General features: G+C 41.2%; 1 long non-coding RNA gene across 3 annotated transcripts in view; it reads left to right on the plus strand.

The window, feature by feature from the left end:
• Positions 1-16,670, plus strand: part of LOC309529664 — a 30,518-nt gene extending 13,848 nt beyond the window's left edge. Inside the window, exons 1-3 of one of the 3 annotated variants that reach the window (XR_014218269.1) lie at positions 14,239-14,394; positions 15,352-15,468; positions 16,487-16,670. This is a non-coding gene — a long non-coding RNA (uncharacterized lncRNA). Of the gene's footprint in view, positions 1-14,238; positions 14,395-15,348; positions 15,469-16,486 lie in introns of those variants that run through there. The other 2 variants (XR_014218270.1, XR_014218268.1) reach the window with 2 other exon arrangements.
• The last annotated feature ends 1,782 nt before the right edge of the window (positions 16,671-18,452 follow it).

An 18,452-nucleotide genomic window follows, 5' to 3' on the forward strand; every position in this document is an offset into this window, starting at 1 on the left:
AGCCTCCCACTACAGATCAAGTGCTTCAATACTTTGTACACCTGCGTAACTTGGGGCACACAGCTAAGACTTTAAATATTAAGTCAGCCACTATTTCCATCTTCAGTAAATCCATTTGTTTTATGGACCCCGGTGCTGAATTTGTAGTCCACAGGGTGATTGAGCGATGGCACAGGTGGCAGCCACCAAGCGGCGAGGGTTGAAGGCCTATCACGTTCAATCTACTTTGCCAAATACTTAAAAAAGTAAGAGTAATTTATTGGTCAAAATATGACTCTCGCTTGTTCTCTGCTGCTTTCTCTGTTACCCTCTTTGGCACCCTAAGAGTGAGTGAAGTTGTTAACGAGGGTGATCCGGGATGCTCCTCTAGGGGGCTGCGTTTGGAAGACGTAAATTTATCTAGTTCAGAGTTGGTGGTCTGCATCCGTCAATCAAAAGCTAACCAAATGGGGAAAGGTGCCCTTATCCGGTTCACAGCATCAGAACATAAGGTCCCTGTCCTGTTAAAGACACCAGGAAATACATTTACCTTAGGCCCCCTGGTTCGGGTGTATTCCTGATACATCAAGATGGTACCCACCTCACCCACCATCAGTTCAGGCGGGTGATGTATAAGGCCATGGCATCCTGTGGCCTCCCGGTCAGAGAATATACTGCTCATTCTTTCAGGATAGGCACTTCCATGATGGCTGCTCATTGAGGCCTGCCTACAAACAGAATCAAAGACATGGGTCGTTGGAGACTGGATGCTTACAAAGGCTATATTCGCCATGATTTGTAACTAGACTTCACCACTTCTAATCCTGCACTGTCATTGTTTTATTTTCAGGGGCTATTGGTGCTCATATGTGGATGGTGGGTCTCAGCATTGTCCACTGGGCCCAAGTGTGTGCTGTGGACAGTGGCTTGGGGGTGCAGCCTGCCAATTGCCTTATAACATCCGAGTTTCCTGGATATCGAGGCGTGGACTGTGATGGGAAGAGTTTCTGCCGGATGTGAATGCCAGGATAGCTCACTCAGCCCTCCCAATTGCTTTGATTGTGCAGCTGGGAGAGAATGACTTGGTCTTCAGGAAAGGCTTGGACTTGACTTGGAGCAATAAAAGGGACTTTGGCGAGTTGACAACAGCATTTCCAAACATAACTATAATTTGGACAAATGCTCCTGGAAAGGTGTGTGGCGCTGCAGTTTTTGTCTAGCTGCCACTAACTAGGCCAGGAAACTTGTGAGCCTTTGGCTTGAGTGACATTAGGCATTGGTAAACCTGGTTTGGGGGAGGGGAGCTGTGGCCATCACCTGCCCCTCCGTTCTAAAGGGTATTCCATTAAAGGAATCCAGGGGTCATGGTTCCTGTCTGAAGCCTCCTGTGACCCTGGAGGAGCTCCTAGTTGATGTGCATCAGCAGGGCTCCCCCTGCTGGTGGTTAACCCTTGTGAGACTTCCTGCAGGCAGGCAGGAGTCAGTGTGACTTGAGCTGTGCTGTGACCACAGAACCCTCTCGATTCCAAGATCGCTGCGAAGAATCAGATCCTGCTCCTTGCAATCTCTGCCTTTCTCCTCCTTACATCTGGAGGCAAGGTCCATTGACAAGGGATCGGAGAAGGGTTTTCACACAGAAAGCAATTCCTAAGCAAAGACCTGGCAAAGAAGGGAATCTCATTTCAAAAAATGGAGAAGATTGGTTGTTCCACACGCAAAAATGGCAGGGCCAATTTAGGCATCATATTTGTGTGTTGTAGAAAAACATGAGAAAAATCTATCCAAATATTTAGTCCAATCCAGCTGTGTGTAAAAAACTATCTGCTGGAATTTGTTAGGGTGTGAAACCTAAGATGATGGCAAGTTAGCAATGTCATGTAACTTTAAGTAGTCAAGCTCGTTAAGTTGTTAAGTTGCTCAGTATATAAAAAGTGTTTGTTTTCTCTGCGTGGTGTGGGGCGTGAAGCAAAAATGTCCGAAAGCTCCGGAGGTGTTTCTGTTATCTTTCCGCAATAAACCTGTCTTTGGAAAGACAGGCTTCCCTGTGTCGTTATTTCTTTGCTGCTGAGACTTTGAAGCTTGTACTGCAACAAGAATCTCTGCACTGGACTTAATTAATGCTCTGCAAAGAGAGCCGTTGCTGATGGCGCAGCGGAAGCGTTTACTGGACCAGTACACTAACTCTCTTAGGTTATGGATTCTTCTATGTTTCTACAGTTGTATTGTGTGCAGAGAAAGTGAAAGCAGCTTTCGGATGAGAGAAGACCGGCTTGGTCGTAAATCCAGCTCTTAAAGGAACTGAGAGGCTGCAGAAAATTGAGAGAGCTGCGTAAGTGAAGATTTACAGCTTCATTAGCTGCAAAAGGCTAGCTTGACCTCCCGTTGTGTTTGTGTTTTGTTAATAAAAACAGAGGACGGTGGTAGGTTGCTAGTGAAGAGACGGGGGAAAAAAAGTTTAAAAGGCTTCAGAGGAGGCTGGAGGCATCTGAAAAGTGAGTAAAACAATTCCCAAGGGGAAAGAGAAGAAACGGCACACAGAGGGTGGAGCAGCAGACCCCAAGAATGGCAGTGGAAAATTTCCAGGTTCCCTTTACAAAGTTGAACTCTGCTAATTACGTGCAGTGGTCTAAGAGGGCTCAAGTCTGGTTGGAAGCCAAAGAAGTGTGGGCTGACTATGTCCAGAGGCGAAAGCTGTTTGTGGCTGTTGCAGCAGATGCCACAGCAGAGCAACAGGCTGCTGCACATGCTCAGAACAGGAAACATGATAAAATGGACACTAAAGAGCTGTCGTTCATGTGGTTCATACCTGCTGTGCTCTGCTGACTTTTGGAACTGAGTTTGGTGCTCACAGCTCTAAGTTGTGAGTCCACAGCACTTATTTTTTTTATATATAATAATTTTTATTGCATTTTTTCCAGATAAAGATATACAGTATAGAACAAACAAAGAAAGAAAAAAAAGAAGAAAAGAAGAGAAAGAAAACAAACCATTTCAACAACTTATTTCAACTTTCTATCGGACTTCCCCACGTCTCCCGCACAGTGCAATCTTGACAATAAATTTATCAGCAAATTATAACCTTGTTTCATATGTTTCTTTTGTACTTTCAATTGCAATTTAAGTTTAAATCCCTTTTTATCCATTTACTCTATAAGCAAACATATTATCATTTTTGACCATTTAAACATTGATTCTTTCATTAATATTATCTAGTTTCATATATATTCCACTCTCGTTGCTGGGGCTAACATTCCATATCATGCGAAATCCTATAGTTCATATAACTTATAAAATTTTTGCAAATAGTCCTTAAATTTTTTCCAGTCCTCCTCCATTGCTTCTTCTCCCAAATCTCGGATCCTGGCAGTCATCTCGGCCAACTCCATGTAGTCCATCAGTTGCGTTTGCCACTCTTCCAGTGTGGGCAAATCTTGAATCTTCCAATATTTGGCGATAAGAATTCTTGCTGCTGTAGTTGCATACATAAAAAACGTTCTATCCTTCTTTAACACCTTTTGGCCGTCAATGCCCAAGAGGAAGGCCTCCGGTTTCTTAGGAAAGGTGTATTTAAACACCTTTTTTAACTCATTGTAGATCATTTCCCAGAAGGCCTTCACTTTCGGACAAGTCCACCACAGGTGAAAGAACGTCCCTTCAGCCTCCTTGCACTTCCAACATTTATTATCAGACAAATGGTATATCTTAGCAAGCTTGACTGGGGTCATGTACCACCTGTATATCATTTTCATAATGTTTTCTTTCAGGGCATTACATGCCGTAAATTTCATACCAGTGGTCCACAACCTTTCCCAGTCTTCAAACATAATATTGTACCCAATGTCTTGAGCCCACTTTATCATGGCTGATTTAACTGTCTCATCCTGAGTGTTCCATTTAAGCAGCAAGTTATACATTCTCGATAGTACCTTGGTCTTTGGTTCTAACAACTCTGTCTCAAGTTTCGATTTTTCCACCTGGAATCCTGTTTTTTTGTCCAACTTAAAAACCTCATTAATTTGGGGATAATGAAACCAATCTTGCACCTTATCCTTTAATTTTTCAAAGCTCTGCAACCTCCAATTATCTCCAATGTTTTCTATTATTTCCCAATATTTCGGCCAGCCGGCCTCCATATTGGGGTTTTTCCGTGCCTTGGCCTCTATTGGTGATAACCACCTCGGAGTCTTACTTTCAAGTAAGTCTTTGTATTTTATCCAGACCATAAATATTGCTTTTCTGACAATATGGTTTTTGAACATTCCGTGTGTTTTTGCCTTGTCATACCACAAATACGCATGCCAACCTAGCGAATTATTAAAGCCTTCCAGATCTAGGACATCAGTGTTTTCTAGCAAAATCCAATCTTTCATCCAGCAGAAGGCTGCAGCTTCGTAGTATAACCTTAAGTCTGGCAGGGCAAACCCCCCTCTTTCTTTTGCATCAGTTAATATTTTAAACTTTATTCGGGGCTTTTTGCCCTGCCAAACAAACTTCGAAATATCCTTCTGCCACTTTCCAAAACATTCCACTCTGTCCACGATCTGCAAGGCTTGAAACAGAAACAACATTTTTGGCAAAACGTTCATGAGTCCACAGCACTTAGACCTGCTCCTTGCAGTGGAAGGTCTCTGGAAGTGCTTTCCCAGCTCACCTGGCCCAGTCGGGGCTGAAGAGGTTGAGCCCAGGTGTTGGCACTGGCTCAAAGGCGAAGCTGACACCAACAAAGTCATCTGTTAGTGCAAGGATTTCTGCCTCAGATGCAACCTGTTGCTTGCTCAGTGATCATGGCCCATGTCCAAGTCCTCTTTCTATTCTGATCACTTCCTCTGGTCACTCAACCTCTTTCTTCCTTAGTGTTCCTTAACTACATTCCTCTTCTTGTCATTTACAGAAATATTGTAAAATTAATGAATGCTAGAAGGATGTTGGATAGAAACTAAGTGGTTTCCAGCTGTAATGCTTTAAGAGATAGGAAAAAAGGTTTACAAAAGGGTAAAAGGTAATGGTAAGGATTTGCTGAACTAACAAACTGAAATGGAATACAAAAAAGGGAGGTACGAGGAGGTCCGGGGAAATAAGTGTAAGGAAGATATGTTATGGAAAATCAATGTGTTTTTTAACTGTTTTTATTTTGTATGTTTCTTTTTTTTCATTTTTACTGTTATACTTTAAAAACTTTAATAAATATCTTTTTTAAAAAAACACTACATTTCTCTTCTTGTCTTTTTTAAAGAAAATACTTATTAGAGTTTCCAATTTTTTACAAACAAAAAGAAAAAAGCAAACATAAAAACATTAAAAACACATAAATTTCACAACTTATTTTCTCATAACATATTTCCCCGACCTCCTCATACCTCCCCTTCTTCTATATCCAGTTCAAATTATTTATACAGCAAATCCTTATCTCAAAGCATTACAGCTTAAAAAGAAAAGAAAACACCTTACTTTCTCTCCAACATCTTAGATTATTATAACTTTAAATTCTTGCTTCTAAAAAGAAAACCATTTTATCATATTCCTTTTACCATTACAGCTAGAAACCACTTAATTTCAATGCAACATCATTCAACATTCCTTAGTTTTACAGTATTTTTGTAGATAGTCCTTAAATTTTTTCCAGTCTTCTTCTGCCGACTCTTCTCCCTGGTCACGGATTCTGCCAGTCATTTCTGCCAGTCCCATACAGTCAATCAGCTTCATCTGCCATTCTTCCAAAGTGTGCAAATCTTGCATCTTCCAATACTTTGCAATAAGTATTCTTGCTGCTGTCGTTGCATACAAAAAGAAAGTTCTATCCTTCTTTGACACCAATTGGCCGACAATGCCCAGGAGAAAGGCCTCTGGTTTTTTCAGGAAGGTATATTTAAATACCTTTTTCAGTTCATTATATATCATTTCCCAGAAAGCCTTAATCTTTGGGCACGTCCACCAAAGGTGAAAGAATGTACCTTCAGTTCCTTTACATTTCCAACATTTATTATCGGGCAAATGATAAATTTTTGCAAGCTTGACTGGGGTCATGTACCACCTATATATCATTTTCATAATATTTTCTCTTAAGGCATTACATGCCGTAAATTTCATCCCGGTGGTCCACAACTGTTCCCAGTCAGCAAACATAATATTATGTCCAACATCTTGTGCCCATTTAATCATAACAGATTTAACCATTTCATCCTGAGTGTTCCATTTCAACAGCAAGTTATACATTTTTGACAAAATCTTGATTTTGGGTTCTAACAGTTCTGTTTCCAATTTACATTTTTCCACCTGGAAGCCAACTTTTTTATTCAGGTTATAAGCCTCCATTATCTGATAATAATGAAGCCAATCTCTCACTTTATTTTTTTAATTTCTCAAAACTCTGCAATTTCAATTTATCTCCTTCTTGTTCCAAAATTTCCCAATATTTCGGCCATTTGGACTCCATATTGAGCTTTTTCTGAGCCTTTGCTTCCATCGGTGACAACCACCTTGGGGTTTTATTTTCAAGTAAGTCTTTATATCTTGTCCAGACATTAAACAATGCTCTTCTGACAATATGATTTTTAAATGCTTTATGTGCTTTAACCTTGTCATACCACAAATATGCATGCCTACATTCCTCTTCTTGTCTTGCCAGTTGAAGCTGGCACAGAACAGGCAAAAGACAGGAGTTCAGTAAATCATAAAGTTGGTTCCAGCAAAGCCATCCCATTAGTGCAAGGATTTCTGCCTCAGATGCAACCTATTGCTTGACACTGCTCAGTGCTCATGGCCCATGTCCAAGACCTCTCTCCATTCTGATCACTTCCTCTGGTCACTCAGCCTCTTTGTTCCTTAGTGTTCCTTAACTACATTCCTCTTCTTGTCTGTCAGCCCACTCGACCTCACAGCTTAAACTTCCCTGTTATGTCTGAACAGGACCTTCCTTCTCTAGTCAAGTGTTCTTCAAACTTGGGTCAGCAGATGTTGTTGGGTGGATAACATCCTCTCATCCTCCCTAGTCATCTTAGCCAATGGTCAGGGTCCAGAGATGATGGGAGCTGCACTCCAACAACATTTAAGGAGCCATAGTTGAAGAACAATGCTCTTGTTCCTTTGATCCACAGACTTCAGTCAAGATGAGTTTCTACTTCCTCACAAAAGCTAAATTCTTTATGCAGTGGCATGACAGTGACTCAGCCAGAAGGGAAAACCCAGATGATGATGATGATGATGATGATCAGAGTTCGGATTCCAGCTAAGTGGGCGGCGCTGCTGCTGGTGTCAGCGACAGTGATGACTCAGCAGACTACAAGAGTGCAAAGGCCTCAGTCAGACCATCTGATGCGTCTGACAATGAACTGAAAGAACCACTGTTCACCATTGGTCACTTTTCTCCTAAGAAGGAGGAGATGAGTGAAGAAGACTTGCGTCTAGTACGCAGATCTGAAAGGGCCACCAAAGGCAAACCTCCAAAGAGATTTGCTGATGAGTTTGCTAAGACAGCAACTGCTGTTCTTAGTAGCTCAGAGAAGGTGTGGGAACCTTCAAGCTTCAAAGAGGTTCAGGAGTTAACTTCTAAAGATGCTGAGCCATGGCTTAATGCCATGAAGGCTGAAGTTGATTCCTCGAATAGGAACCAAACTTGGGAGCTGGTACCGGTAGTCCCAGGAATGAGACTGGTTGGCAGCAAATGGGTCTTCAAGGCCAAGACAGACCAGAATGGCAAGACTGTCAGACACAAAGCCAGATTGGTTGCCAGAGGCTTTTCACAGGTAACAGGACAGGATTACCACAAGACCTACTCACCCACCATCAAGTATGAGAGCATTCGGCTAATGTTCAAGATTGCTGCAGAGGAGAAACTGCATGTTTCCCATCACAACATTAATACAGCTTTTTTGTACGGGGTTTTGGGGGAGGAGCTGTATATGCTTCCACCTGACGGAATGCAGATACAGAAGGGAATGGTCTGTAAACTGCGGAAATCCTTATATGGTCTCAAGCAGAGTGCCAGGTGTTGGAACACAAAGCTCACTGAGACATTGCTTTCTCTAGGTTTTCACCAGGGCAAAGCTGATCCGTGTGTGTTTGTCAAGGAGGAGGGGCAAAACAAACTGTATTGTTTATGTTTTGTTGATGATCTTCTGATGTTTTGGAAGAATCAGGCTTTGTACCAAAGCACCCTAGCTCAGTTGAAGGAGCACTTTGACATGAAGGATCTTGATGAGATATCCAACTATCTTTCTCTGCAGGTGGAGAGGGACCAAGCAGGTAATTTTCTGGTACACCAAACACAGAAAATTGCTGATGTATTAACCAGGTTGAATTTGGTTGATGCAAACCCAGCAGACACACCAATGGTGACAGGTTACTAGGTAGATAGTACTGCTGAAGCATTATCTGACACTACGCTGTACAGATGTATTCTAGGCAAGCTGAATTTCATTGCTAGATGTTCAAGACCTGACATAGCTGTAAGCACTAACCTGCTTAGCAGACATGCTAACAAGCCTACTGTTCAGGATTGGAAAGCTCTGAAGCGCATAGCCCGCTGTTTGAAAGGGACTTTGCACTACAGGCTGAAGTTCACCAGTCAGAAGACTCGAGGTCTTGAAATCTTTGCAGATGCTAGTTTTGGAAGTGACACCACGGATGGTACAAGCACTTCTGAAGTATGCTACATGTACAACCACTATCTGTTTGACTGGCTGTGCAAGAAGCAGACGACAGTAAGCCTAAGTTCCTGTGAAGCAGAACTCAATGCTCTGTCATTTTCACTCATGGATTGTGAATGGTGGATGCAACTGTTTAAGACATCAGAGTTTCTGTGAAATGTCCTATACAAGTGTATCAAGACAATAGCTCAGAGAGTTGCAAGCAAAGAACCAAGTACTTGCAGATTATGCTTCATTGTGTAAGAGAGTGTATTCAGAAAGGACTCATTCAGGTGTCATACATGCCAGGAAATGAAATTCCTGCTGATCTGTTGTCTAAGGTTGTTAACAGAGAACAACTTAAGGTTTATGTACAGAGGTTGCAATTGGGTTGAACCACAGGTACTACAGGTTACACGGAAAGGGGGAGGATGTTAGGATATTTCCGTTCCACCTTAAAAAGGGAGCAGGTTGTTGTGTCACAGCCTGCGTATTTCCTGTTCACAGGAAGTTTCTGTTTTGTTTAGAGCTGTTGTTTTTCTTTCTATGCCTTGACATCGAAGCAGGCAGTCATGTTTTTTTCTTTGTTCTGATCAACACTGAATAAAGTTGTAAATAATGCTCTCCTGAGTGCATCTTTCGCTGTGTGAACTCTGCTGATAAAGCGTGCACCAGTCCTTGGAATGTGGAAAGCTATTTCTGAGGCTTGTGTCACTAATTGACTGATACTGCATTTCTATGGGAGGTCAATGGATCGTCCGGAGCAGACATGGGGGCATGATGGCCTTTGTCTCCCTGGCAGTATCCCAACCCACCATCCACTTTATTTATTTATTTATTTTTAATTCATTTCTTGACAACAACAAAAAGTACAAACAAGAATGACCAAGTGACAAACAGTCACCTGGTCATTCAATTTGTAAACTTTGCCAAGGCTCAAGCATTTTTGAAGGGAGATACTTTAGTTTAAAATTAACTAGAGTAATTAATATCTAATCCAGAAGTAATTCTAAAGAATAATAATAATAATAATAATAATAATAATAATAATATATCCCTCCCAAGTTTCTATAAAAGGACTGCCAGCCCCACTTGAGCAGCTTCACACACTCTCTCCTGTTGTCAAGAGGACATTCCAACGAGATGCCCCAACAACCCTGATAGAATCATCTGTCTGTTCTGAGCATGCCCAGACCTGTTTTCATGAAGGCCAGATCTCAATAGCTTTCAGCATGGAGAGAACTTTGTGCATGCTCTGGTAACCAGAGAAGCAACAGGTAGCAAAAGATCAGATGTATGTGATGCAGAAAGTTGCACTGGCAATAAACTTGGGTTTTGTTACCAAGTGGTGAAAGCTCCTAAATTATTGGTATATGAACTCAAGAATGGCTGGTGAGAGTCTTGTGGTTCAACTGGAGCAACCAGCTCAAACCTCTTCACACGCTGTGATTCTCAGGTAGACTGAAGGGGAACAATAGGCTTGATTAACATTCCCTCCCAAAGTAAGCTAAACCTGGCAGGACAGCTTACTGTATGGTCCTGAAAGACCTACATTGGCTCCCAGTATGTTTCCGAGCACAATTCAAAGTGTTGGTGCTGACCTTTAAAGCACTACACGGCCTTGACCTGAAAGAGTGTCTCCATCCCCATCGTTCTGCCCAGACATTGAGGTTCAGCTGCAAGGGCCTTCTGCTGGTTGTTTCACTGCAAAAAGTGAGGTTACAGGGAAACAGGCAGAGGGCCTTCTTAGTAGTGTTGCCTGCCCTGTGGAATGCCCTCCCATCAGATGTCAAGGAAATAAACAACTATTTGACTTTTAGAAGACATCTGAAGGCAGCCCTGTTTAGGGAAGTTTTTAAGGATAGATGTTTTATTGTGTTTTTAATATTCTGTTGGGAGCCGCCCAGAGTGGCTGGGGAAACTCAGCCAGGTGGGCGGGGTATAAATAGATGATGATGATGATGCCCTTCATGCCTTAATTAGACATAAGCATGTTGGTTATGTGAGGCTGGTTATCCCACAGTTTCCCTGGAGGGTCAGTGAGAGGGTAAGCATGGCAGAGTGTGCTGTATTTGACTCCACCAGAGCATTTACATAGCACTGGCCTCCTAGCTCCGACTCATCCTCTGAGTAATTTGCAGCATCTCCACTGCTGGAAAGTCAGGTAAACACTTCTTTTCCCTGAAGGCTGCCACCTGCACATTCTGAGCCCCCAAAGAGCAATAGAACTGTGAGGTGGGCATGAACCTTTTCAAAGAATTCTGAACATCCTGGTGAAGAATGATGGAGACATGTCAGGGAAAATATCTAGACAGATGTACAAATGGTCAGTGAAGCGAGGAAGCGAGGATTGGTTATACCCTGAATTAAAAAGCACCTCCACAGAACTGAGAGATTGCCAAGCCAATTTCTGGATTCTAAGCCTTCATCTCTCGCTGCTTATAGCTAGGTTGTAGCAGGAGGCTGGGTGCTGAATGTGGCCCTCCAAACCTCTCTATATGGCCTCCCAGATTCTATTGGCCAATCCTTCTCGCCAGGCCATGCCACCGTCTCACCTGTCTTTGCTCTGCATCCTCTCTCAGTCCGTTTTCCCATTTGGAATGTGTCCTACACAGAACTGTTAGAACCTAAAACTAAGAATCTGTCAAGAATGTATAATTTGCTGTTGAAATGGAATACTCAGGATGAAACGGTGAAATCTGCTATGATTAAATGGGCACAAGATGTTGGACCTAATATTATGTTTGCTGACTGGGAATAGTTATGGACCACAGGTATGAAGTTTACGGCATGTAATGTCTTAAGAGAGAATATTATGAAAATGATATACAGGTGGTACATGACCCCAGTCAAGCTTGCAAAAATCTATTATTTGCCCAATAACAAATGTTGGAAATGTAAAGAAACGGAAGGTACATTCTTTCACCTTTGGTGGACGTGCCCAAAGATTAAGGCTTTCTGGGAAATGATATATAATGAACTGAAAAAGGTATTTAAATATACCTTCCTGAAGAAACCAGAGGCCTTTCTCCTGGGCATTGTCAGCCAATTGGTGCCAAAGAAGGAGAGAACTTTTTTTATGTATGCTACAACAGCAGCAAGAATACTCATTGCAAAGTATTGGAAGACACAAGATTTACCCACTCTGGAAGAATGGCAGATGAAGGTGAACAACCACATGGAATTGGCAGAAATGACTGGCAGAATCCGAGACCAGGGAGAAGAGTTGGTGAAAGAAGACTGGAAGAAATTTAAAGACTATTTACAGAAATATTGTAAAATTAATGAATGTTAGAAGGATGTTGGATAGAAACTAAGGGGTTTACTGCTGTAATGCTTTAGGAGATACGGAAAAAAAGGTTTATAAATGGGTAAAAGCTTAATGGTAAGGATTTGCTGAACTAACAGATTGAAGTGGAATACAAAGAAGGGAGGTATGAGGAGGTCTGGGGAAATAAGCGTAAGGAAGATATATTATGGAAAATTATTTGTTTTTTAACTGTTTTTATGTTGTATTTTGTACTTTGTTTCTTTCTATTTTTTATTTTTTATTGTTATATTTTAAAAAACATTAATAAATATCTTTTTAAATAAAAAAAAAGGAATGTGTCCTACAGCTCTGGTCATGCTTCTTCCTCCCAGGAGAGAGGAATGAGATATATGGCCTTGTGTAGCCTAGACACCTGTCATTTTAAGTCATTCCACCCTGGTCTGGCCCTGCCCATATAAAAGGTTATATGGTCCTAACCCTTAAGTTCAACACAAAAAAGCAAGTAGAGCCTATCTTCACATTCCCTCGCTCATTCATTCAGCACAATTTTAGGTTTGGGGAATGGTGGTTTGTTTGTTTTTGTTTGTATGTTTCTTTGTTTGCACAGTTAGATTAGTATTACAAAGAAGTTTTATAGACTGCTTTGAGGGTTTTTTATAATAAAGTGGCATATACGTTGTATGAAATTAACTAAAAATAAGCACACAGAAGCCTTCTTAAGTATATCTTAACACCTGTGAGGTGAGGGAGAAACCTGATTCAGTTTGCATTTAAAGGTGTATATACGAAATTTACACTTTGGGAAATAATACGCGACCAGATTCAGGGTCCTCCTTCAAAATTCACTCGTCTCTGAATTTTGCAATACATGTAAAGTGCACAAACATGTGTAGACTTAGGCATGCTTTCCAACATGCTGAGTCCCAAAATTGGGACACGCATCTTCCCAGCCGTATTCCAATGTGAGTCATGTAACAACACAAGATTGTGGCACTGGAAAAAGTGGGTTTCTTAGAGGCGAGATCTTGGTGTGAAATCGAGGTTCTCAAAATAGCTAGCAGGCTCTCATGTAAAGAAAGGGATGCCCTGCTTGCGAAATATGCTTGGGTATAGTATGTTTTACAAATATGTTTATATTAGGAGAAAAATCATATTACGATGTCAATGAATTTTCATGAGGACTTCCTTTCTGACCAAAAAAAAGGAGTCAACTAATTTGAAGATGTGAAGAATGGATTAGGGAAAATGAGAAACTGAGAGAAATCAAAATCGGCAGAGTCAGCCATTACTGATTTTGCAACCTATTTTCCAGGTTTTCTTCTGCAACCTTATGGGGGGAGGGGGGATAAAAATAAAACCAAGACACCAGAATAACATAGTAGCTTTCATTCTTATCAGTTCACGGAATTACAGAGATAGCCACAACTTCAACTTGATCTTCTTGAGAAAGGAAATGGTGAAGGGCAGCCAAAGATGTCAGGATATATATATGCTGGTCTATGTTGAAGTACTTCAGGTGACTTTAAGACTTTTCTATATATCTTTATTGCAAAAGTCACTGTCACTGCAACATTTTAGGATGACTTTGGTGTCATCAAAGCTTCCTTCAGCATTGCAGTCTTCATTTCTCCAGCATCCACGTAAAATGGAATATAGGTTTCCATCTGGGGTGGGGCATGGAAAAAGAGTGAGCCGTGCTATTTTTACCATAATAATTAATTATTCCTATTATATGTCTAGTCGCCATATACACCTGCACTGGGCTACTAATTGTCAGGGACTGGGCAGAGGAGGAATGGTTACTGATTAGGCATTGGTAAACCTGGTTTCGGTGACCCTGGAGGGGTTGATGTGCATCAGCAGGGCTCCCCCTACTGATGGTTAACCCTTGTGAGACTTCCTGTAGGCAGACAGGAGTCAGATATAGTTGGTTCAATTCCAATCCCAAACCAATACTGCTCACTTTGGCTAACCAATAAAGTTGTGGCCTACATTTTGCCCATATATGGTGTCCATCTGTCAGTATTCAACCTAAGGGGGAAGCCTCGGGGTCTTGGCATGCGATTACATTCAGTCGCAAGATAGCATTGGAGTGGGGAATGTTTTTATGTGTGGGCATTATTTATAAACTTTAGTAGGAACAGTTCTGGATCAGGATCTGGAGCAAATATGAAATGCTGTAACTCATTCAAATTAATTTTAAAAATAGGATTCATAGTTAATTATATACACGTAAATGCACTTATAATTGTGGGGTTGTATCTATTACAGCTTCTTATTTTGTCCACAAGTGGGCTGATAGGACCACACTGCATTCTCTTTGATCCTCTTCAGGAGACATTATGTTCTTTTGGAGATGTCTCTTCATGGGGATAAAAGGAAGCCTCTTCTCCAGTTTGCTGAAAGCTAGTGTGACTTGAGCTTTGCTGTGACCACAGAACCTTCTCAATTCCAAGATGGCCCCAAAGAATCAGATCCTGCTCCTTGCAATCTCTGCCTTTCTTCTCCTCACATCTGGAGGTAAGGTCCATTGCCAAGGGATCGGAGAAGGATTTTCACACAGAAAGCAATTCCTAAGGGAAGACCTGGCAAAGAAGGGAATCTCATTTCAAAAAATGGAGAAGACTGGTTGTTCCACACGTAAAAATGGCAGGGCCAATTTAGGGTTCATATTTGTTTGTTGTAGAAAAACATGAGGGAAATTTAGCCAAATATTCAATCCAATCCAGCTGTGTGTAAAAAATTCTCTGCTGAAATTCAGTGGCACAGTACAGGCAAATGTAAATTATAAGGTAGGTTCCAACAAAGTCATCTGGTAGTGCAAGGATTTCTGCCTCAGATGCAACCTGTTGCTTGACACTGCTCAGTGCTCACGGCCCATGTCCAAGACTTCTCTCCATTCTGATCACTTCCTCTGGTCACTCAACCTCTTTGTTCCTTAGTGTTCCTTAACAACATTCATCTTCTTGTCTCTCAGGCCACTCAAACTCACAGCTTAAACTTCCCTCTTATGTCTGAACAGGACCTTCCTTCTGTAGTCTAGTGTTCTTCAAACTTGGGTCAGCAGATGTTGTTGGATGGATAACATCCTCTCATCCTCTCTAGTCATCTTAGCGAATGGTCAGGGTCCTGGGATAATGGGAGCTGCAGTCCAACAACATTTAAGGATCCATAGTTGAAGAACAATGCTCTTGGCCCTTTGTTCCACAGACTTCAGTCAAGATGAGTTTCTACTTCCCCACAAAAGCTAAATTATTTATGCAATGGCATGACAGTGACTCAGCCAGAAGGGAAAACCCAGAGATAATGAAAATGGGTGACATTACACCTGGATGACCTCTAGCCTCAGGGTTTCTTTTCTGCTGTATACATGAAGTATTGTAACAAAATTTGTCAGCTAAGGTTGTCTGGTCCTTTCTTAGCTGAGATTTGGGTTGGCAAGAGATTTGATCATGTACATTTTGTCTTCCCAAGCAGATGCTTTGTTATGTACGAAAGGCAAAACCAACGTTCTAACCAGTGAGGCTGGTGAACGAACTGACTGTCAAGTGCCGTCTGGACCACATGCCTGCTTTACTATGCAGGAGTTTAGAGGTAAGCTATATTCCGGAGCTCCAACTGCATATACCCAAACTGTTGGAACTCATCTCCCCAAAGTTGCTCTTCTTTTGTTTTAATAAAACAAAGAGGGAATTCTTGCTGCAAAAATACTAGTGTTCTCTCAAAAGATGGGGGGGGGGATACAGTCCCAGAAGCCCACTGTTAGGTCTCTCCTTTTTCCTTCCTATTGAAGCCGCACAGCACACTCTCAGATCCTCCCACTTTGGAGGATTTTAGCCTGGATGGTTGGTTTTTGCACTTTCATGAATGTCTTCCTTGCATGCAGGGAATCTGTTTGCAAAGCAGAAAAACTGCACAGGATCCTCCCGCATAAAGACAAGCTAGATTGATCCTGCAAGGTGCGCTCCTTGGTCCAAAGTACAGCATGTTTGTCTTGGGCCAGGGTTAAAGTCTTCTCTGAGCAGTGGACCCTTTTTGCTTATCTCATCTCTGGAGGAAGGAGAATGCGAGTAGCTTACTCAAGGTGCATCTCATGAGGACATACAAATTTTAGACATTTTATGTTGGCTGGTTTTAAGGGGGGGACAACCCACCATCCACTTTATTTATTTATTTTTAATTGATTTCTTCACAACAACAAAAAGTGAAAACAAGCAAAACAGATTATCAGAATTTTAAACCATATAGCATCACAGCCTGGAAGACCAAAATACAAAGATACAGTGTGCCTCCAAAGGGACAATAAAATATGAACTCATATAAAGATTCCTTTTACAAATAATAAAGAGTATTCACCATCTGTGAGTTCCATTATTATTGAGAATAAAGGTTCAATATAGCCTTAAATGAGCCAGCCATTTGCATATACTGACGACACAAAGTGATCATGTGAATCAGTACAATTCTGTATAGGAAATAAAATCTATGAAATATATGAAAAAAGTCGTTTGAGCTGTGCCTTTAAGATACTTTAGTTTATGAGATACCTATTCAAGAAGGGCAATTTGTCAAACCCTTTCTTTCCTTATTTTCTCTCTGGATCTCGTTCCAGGAGGAACACTGGTTGTAATACACCAAGACTGCTGTTTGAACTGTAAGCCACCTGTAACTAGTACATTTTGTGATATCGAAAGCGAATATCCAGAAAAGGACGGGACCATCAAAATTGACTGCTGTGACGACCGTGACTATTGTAATATAATTGGAGATGGGCAATAAACCAAAACATGCATAGATCCTTTCCTTTCGACTGCTTTTTCTTTCTCCCAATCAGATTTCATAAAGATCCCACAGGTAGAACTTGTGAAACACACTCTTTGTGAGACTGCATCTGAAGATGGAGTGAAACCTTCAGTTTCTTGAATGATGTAGTCACCTGGTCATTCAATTTGTAAACTTTGCCAAGGCTCAAGCATTTTTGAAGGGAGATACTTTAGTTTAAAATGAATTATAGTAATTAATATTTAATCCAGAAGTAATTCTATTTTTAAAAAAATAATTTTTATTGCATTTTTTACACAGTATTAAGCAAATAAAGAAAAAAAGAAAGAAAAAGAAGAGAAGAGAAAAGAAAAGAAAAGAAAAGAAAGAAACCCAACCATTTCAACAACTTATTTCAACTTTCCAACGGACTTCCCCGCATCTCCCGCACAGAGCATTCTTGACAATAAATTTATCAGCAAATTATAACCTTGTTTCATGTGTTTCTTTTATACTTTCAATTACAATTTAAGTTTAAATTCCTTATTTTCCGTTTACTCTATAAGCAAACATACTATCCTTTTTGACCATTTCAACATTGATTCTTTCATTAATATTATCTAATTTCATATGTATTCCACTCTCGTTACTGGGGCTAACATTCGAAGTCATGCGAAATCCTATAGTTCATATAACTTATAAAATTTTTGCAAATAGTCCTTAAATTTTTTCCAGTCCTCCTCCATTGCTTCTTCTCCCAAGTCTCGGATCCTGGCAGTCATCTCAGCTAGCTCCATGTAGTTCATCAATTGCGTCTGCCACTCTTCCAGTGTGGGTAAATCTTGTGTCTTCCAATATTTTGCGATGAGTATTCTTGCGGCTGTAGTAGCATACATAAAAAACGTTCTATCCTTTTTTAACACCCTTTGGCCGACAATGCCCAAGAGGAAGGCCTCCGGTTTCTTAGGGAAGGTGTACTTAAACACCTTTTTTAACTCGTTGTAGATCATTTCCCAGAAGGCCTTCACTCTTGGACAAGTCCACCAAAGGTGAAAGAATGTCCCCTCAGCCTCCTTGCATTAATCCAGAAGTAATTCTAAATAATAATAATAATATCCCTCCCATGTTTCTACAAAAGGACTGCCAGCCCCACTTGAGCAGTTTCACACACTGTCTCCTGTTGTCAAGAGGACATTCCAACGAGATGCCCCAACAACCCTGATAGAATCACCTGTCTGTTCTGAGCATGCCTAGACCTGTTTTCATGAAGGCCAGATCTCCCTAGCTTTCAGCATGAAGAGAACTTTGAGCATGCTCTGGTAACCAGAGAAACAATAGGTAGCACAAGATCAGATGTATGTGATCCAGAAAGTTGCACTGGCAGTAAAACTTGGTTTTGTTACCAAGTGGTGAAAGCTCCTAAATTATTGGTATATGAACTCAAGAATGGCTGGTGAGAGTCTTGTGGTTCAGCTGGAGCAACCAGCTCAAACCTCTTCACACGCTGTGATTCTCAGGTAGACTGAAGGGGAACAATAGGCTTGATTAACATTCCCTCCCAAAGTAAGCTAAACCTGACAGGACAGCTTACTGTATGGTACTGAAAGACCTACATTGGCTCCCAGTATGTTTCTGAGCACAATTCAAAGTGTTGGTCTCACCTTTAAAGCACTACACGGCCTTGACCTGAAAGAGTGTCTCCATCCCCATCATTCTGCCCAGACATTGAGGTTCAGCTCCAAGGGCCTTCTGCTGGTTGTTTCACTGCAAAAAGTGAGGTTACAGGGAACCAGGCAAAGGGCCATCTCAGTAGTGGT

Source organism: Podarcis vaucheri (genome assembly GCF_965113315.1).
Source record: "Podarcis vaucheri genome assembly, chromosome: 3".
Classification (NCBI taxonomy): domain Eukaryota; kingdom Metazoa; phylum Chordata; class Lepidosauria; order Squamata; family Lacertidae; genus Podarcis; species Podarcis vaucheri.